Below are 6,000 nucleotides of genomic sequence, written 5' to 3'. Positions count from 1 at the left end.
GCATTCCTGTAGCAGCGGTAATAGACTAGTTCTGCTGATTGGAGGTGTTCTAATTTTGCAGGTAGTTTCTCAGGAACACTGAATGTATGTTGGAGAGATGATAAAATAATATTCATTTGTGTACATCTTGGCTCTGAGTGATTCTTTAAGCTTTTTCCAGCTATGAAAGCTGTGCAGTAGTTATGTTGTATAGAAAAATAAAACATAGCACAAATTAATGTTGATAATAAATATTTCCTGTGGCTCTAAACATCTATTATTTTGGGTTGGTCTTATTTTTTTAGCATAAGTAGGCTCTTGTCTTCCATTTGAATTCAGTGTTTATTTTGTAAGCGTATCCCATTAATGTTCCCAGCCTCACCGCTTCCAGCAGCATAAACAATAAACACTTAAAGCATTGAGCACTTATCGGGCTCCATAGAGTGGAGAGTTGCTGGTGGACCTATTTCCTGGCTGGTCTGTCTATTTAAATATTCAGCCATGTAGTGAAACCGCTTCTGCTTATGTTAGTAACCAGTTCTAGCCTCAAAAACATCAACCTTTTCAGCTTTATGAAGGTGCTAGTGTTTCCTATCAAAATTTATGTGTGATTTTAAAGAATTACAAACTAAACTTGACCTTCCAAACCTTAGAATGGTATCTCTGCAGTTGTTTCATTTTGCATGTTGAGTAACAAGTAACTGATAAGCCTTTTACTGTGACAGGGATAGTATCATTCTTTTAAAAAAATTAATGCACTGTGAACCTTTCCTGAAAGGCTTACAATTTGTTAAAAGCGGTGCGATTCATGAAATGTTTCTATGAGCAGCTAGCTGTCCAAGAGGATATTGACCCCTTTGTTCCAATGAGTTATGGGGTTACTCAATATAATGGAACTTCAATTGCTGCTACTTTTACATACTTTAAAAAAATAATTTGATTAAGAGCAGAAATCAAAGATTGGCAAGAATTTAAAATTCCAGTCTTAATGTTCACAGTAATATGTACCCTGCTTGTTGAAAACAGACATTTCATTCAGTAAATTTATGGACAATGAACAGCCTCTCCTTATAAGCAAACTGGTGTTAAAGAAAAATTCATACAAGAATGGAAACAAGAAGATGAAAATATTTATTTCATTTTGGATGTTAGATTGGGGCTGTGCTTTACATGTTTTTGCTGCTATGTAAATCCAAACACTATTCAAATGTCTGTGTTCTCGAGCGTTGCCAAATATGAGGTTAAACAGTAATGTGTGGTAACAGTTGTGATTTTTCTGCAGCCTAAAGAAATCCTGTCTGTTTCTGGAGGAGAATTATGGAAGGAAAAGTCAATAGGAAAATACTCGATTCTATGTGATGGTAATGGCCTACTTCATGATCTCCTTCATAATCATATTTGTTCTTCACACGATAATTGCCTTCAATGAATATTAGTTTTGCAAGTAAAGCTTAAAGAGTCCAACCGTTTGTAGTCTACTGGCTTGATATGAGACTAATGTTTAGATCTCTCATTAAGTACAGTGAGGTTTCGAAAATTAATTTGCTTTTTTTAGCAGTCTCTTGGTCAAACTAATTCGATTATAAAAACAACTTTATCAGTGCTGGGTTGTCTAGGCTCAGAACAGAACTTCCTAAATTAGCAACAAGGTCAGCAGCAAATCTTTGTTCTTGCTACTTCCAAACTTCGACATTAAAAAAGTAAAAATTTGCAGAGACGTTCTAATTGCCTTTCGCTGCATTCACTTTAACCTGCTTTAGGAAAAATTGTTATTCTTTCCCTTGATTTCGGGTGATATGTAACAAACGATATGCACTTACAAGCTGCAAGACCATGTCTGGTACAAACGCTTGCCTAGGTTTTCTCCTAGTCAGGTTTGGTTTTATTAATTGGATCAAATAGGATGGTGTCACAGAAGAAATCAAAAGTTAGTGATCGGTCAAATCCCTTTGAAATACCTATCAAAAACCTGAGGGTTTGCTGCCTCTTTGTGGTATTTCTTGTGTAAAAATGGAATTCTGTATTGATCAAAGCTTTTCTTGGGATTGTGCAAAACACAGTTAAATGCAATTTCCCTGAGTTCTCCAGCGTGTGACTGGGAGTCTGACCTCCTCCTCCACGTTCTTCCCCACATGATACAGCGCATAGTGCCAAAGGAGTAGTCAAGTATTTTTTGAATGTCTAATATACTTTGTGACGATGAGGTGCTACTGCTCTGTCAATCGGCGTTGAATAATGTGCTGACTGGTGAAGCCTCTTAGCTTTTTCATTATCTGAGGGATGACAAGAGATCCTGTCATACCTTTCAGTACATTCATTCTTAGATGACATCTTTACCGTGATTGATAAAATAGTGGTGAGTCTACTCCATTTGTATCACTCAGTATTTTGCTAATGATCCAAATGTACCCAGAAGCAGGCAGAATAGCTCTGGGGTTTTGATCAGATCTAATACTTACATGACAGGCAGAGACCCGTGACAAGGCAACTGTCTTGATTCCTGCGAATTTGGGTTATTCTAGGATTTCACCCCCCCACACCTTTGATTAGTTACTTCATAACTACAATGACAGATATGTTATTTTTGGGAAATTATAATTGATAGGGCATTAGTAATTTATTTACACTGTTAATTGGTGGTGAGACTATAAAAGTTATGAACTACCTCGTAAGTTCATGCCTGCCTACATTTGAATGGCACGTATTCACTGGTTGTTATTTATAATTTTGGGGGTATTGAACTGATGGAGATTACTCATGTTGAAAAGCTGCTGGAAGGCCTCAACTAGGAATTAAATTATCATAGTGGCTTCATTTTGTTAACAATCTCATTGAAAATATCTTGCTTGCAGGACAATCAAACTCATCAGTGTTCTGCTCTTCCACTTCAGTAGACAAAGTTTTAATCAGTGGCACACTTGATCTTGCAGAATTCAAGGAAAATAATTTCCTGCATTTTTGAGATGAGCAAAAATTCATGTAATCTAGCTTTTAAACTCCTGGCACTTTTTTCTTTCTTTCTTTTTGAATAATCAGCTTTACTTCATTCAGTTGCCTATTTCACGTAACTTCAATTATCAAGATGACCCAATGCTTGGATGGGATTAACTCATGGATGAAGAGCAAGCAACTGAATCTGAACTCGGGTGAGGCAAATAACAGACTGATGGTGAGATCAAAACATTTTGAAAAATGTACCGTTTCCTCTGAAGTTGTATATTTGCAATTGGTCTTTGCATTTAGATGGCTTTAGAGAACCTTGTTATTCATTTCTGATGGTTTCACATAGCAGCATTTACAAAAAAATACTTTTCTACTGTCCTCTTGGAGCTGCCGTCCTATCCTAGCAGTCAGTCATCTAGCTTCAATTTTCTTATCTTTTGGATGAAGTACAACGGCGTATGCCATCTTTACCATCTGGCAAACTTCTAAAAATGAGTTATATTCCAGGTCTTGTTTTTTTTCTTCAACGCCCTTAACAGCCTGGACTCAGCTCTGGGATGAAGACCATGAATAACAAAACCAGTGCCAGTTATTTCTCTGGTGTAACTGAACTTTCTGAAATAAGGGTAAAACTTGCCTGTGCAGTAGCCATAAGTACAAGATGGTATAACAGATTTCAACAGTAATTAATAATCATCTAGAATCTCACTGTTTTAATTTCAAGGACCATTTCTTTGAGTGTTTCTTCTCTCACCATAGACAACAAAGACTCCAACACAATACTTCTGCCTCTTTGAGGAGAGGAAGAACGAGCAGAGGTTAGTCACCTAGTTCAGCACACTGTTTGAAAGTATTCAGATATTACAGTGATACAATCAATCATGAGAAGTATATTGGACATAACAGAACTTTAGAAAGTTGGCTCTGATAAATTCCTATACCACCACCATTCAGTGGATGGAGAGTATCCGTTTTCTGGTTTTTGATCAATGACGTTCAGTTTTCTGAATGCAATTTTCTTTCAGCAGAACCTTGCAGTTTTTGAGTGGTGGTGTGTAACTGAAATTTGGGAGTGGTATTCTGGGATTATTTAGAGAAGCTGTATTTTGGTTGATCTTGATTTGTTATGCCAATATTGGAAAATCCGCACATGTAGCTCTTGTGGCTGAGGCTGATGAACCCAATGTGCGGAAGCTGTCCCGGGAGCTCTGGGTCTCTCGGGTAGCTTGGAACTGGGCTGTCTAGCCATGTGAAGGTGAAAAAAGCTACCTGGATTTTAGCTAGACTACAGTGAGAAGCCGATCAGAAAAAGCAGAACACTGAAATGATGTTTTAAAGGTGACTGTGGCTGCTGTGTTCTCATCCACTGGTGGTTTCATTCTTGGTTATGTCTAATCTTACATTTTGGTATTATAGACACGAGTTATCTTGAAAGTTAAATAGAAACCTAAACACTCTGGAATCTCCACTTATTTCTGCTGTAAGTAGGTTTTTGCTCCTCTGGGGCTAATTGCCTTTATAAACATTGTCTAACAATGTTGCTTGACTTTTCCAAGGGTCTGGTACTTAAACTGTTGATCTCCTCAAATATTAAAAGGATGTAATACCTAGCTCCAGAGGTGTTCATAAAGCAAAATGAAATCATTTGATGGAAGGTGCTAAGCAAGCTCTAAAGTATTAGCCTAATAGAAAACCTGTCAGTGGACTTTTAAAGCCTTTCCTCTTCAATTTTTATGGACTCTCTTAATTGACTTTAAAAGGCTTTTATGCACTTATGAATAGGCTAAGTAGAAATAGTCTCTTTTTTTTCACCTGCAAATACAATACGGGGACAGCTTCTAACTTTATTTTAGAATATCCAATATTATAGGCTTTTGCCCTGTGAGAAGGGATTTTCAGCTAATGAAGTCTAGTAAAGTCAGTAAAAAAAGTTACATGTGTCTGCTAATGCTGAAAACTTGGGAAAAAAAGTGTCAATGGTGAATTAAAGAATAGTACCCATAAAACATTTTGAGGTAGTTACGATCGCAAGCTTTACAAATAGTGGGGACCACGGCACTCAGTATAGATGCTACACTGATGATTGGAGGGACACTACACTGCCTAAACCAAAGGTACAGCCCATGGAGTATCACTTTGTGTTGTAGAATCTTTACTTTAGAGGCTACAGCTGAGTTGAATCTTGATCCCCTTGGGACTCGTTCTGATACAAATCTGTCTGCTTACATGGAACATATAAGTTGAAGATCAATGTCTTTTCTATCTCAAATTATCCACATGTGTCTGAGACCAAAGACCTCTAGAAGCCTTACTTTCCAGGGTCTTTCTCAAGAGATCACGCTGCATAAAGAAAAGGTGTGTTTGCGATGCTCTGGCTTTTGCCTGCAACAATGGGGTACGTTTACTCTTTGAGAGGTTTCTCCCAAAACTTGGCACTTGGCAACACCAGATCTATTATTGGCTCAAACAGCAGTCCCTGGCTTTAGTCTTGTCTCTGTGTACCCGCCTCAGGGAAGGAGGATGTGCTTGTCTGTGAGCAGACGGGACCAGCCTCAATCTGAAAGCCTCACCCTGATTCACCTTATTCCCATACCAGACAGGCTTTGCAGGTAAAAAAACCTCAACACCCCCCTCAAAGAAAACAGTTTCTAGACTCTGAAAGTCTTTAAGCTGAAAACATGGAAGCAAAGAGCAAACCAAATTATATTCTAGCCCGTATTTAACAAGATGTCTTTCTAGCTGCTTAGCAATCCTTTACCTAGTACTCTGGCACATCCTAACTGCACAGTATTATGCTGTGTGCATCTCTGAAAAGATTTGAGTAATTTTGTCTGTTCCACCTGCACCAGGCCTCTTTCTTTCAGCACAGACGGAGTATTAATGGTTATTCTGAGGTTACTTTTTTTGTTCAAACATTTCCTGGATTTTGCTGTTTCCTCCACCCCCTCACCAATCCATTTGTTCCAAGTTCCTTGCAAAAGTTTATTTTATCTCCACTTCTTCCTGCCCACAGGACTGAACACACTTTAGCATCTTTTCTATGGAGCTGTTAGCACCCTGGTATGTGATATTAGACAA

This window comes from Strix aluco, chromosome 4 (genome assembly GCF_031877795.1).
Source record: "Strix aluco isolate bStrAlu1 chromosome 4, bStrAlu1.hap1, whole genome shotgun sequence".
Classification (NCBI taxonomy): Eukaryota; Metazoa; Chordata; class Aves; order Strigiformes; family Strigidae; genus Strix; species Strix aluco.
The sequence above is the reverse complement of the archived record's forward strand: the minus strand, read 5'-3'. Positions refer to the sequence as shown.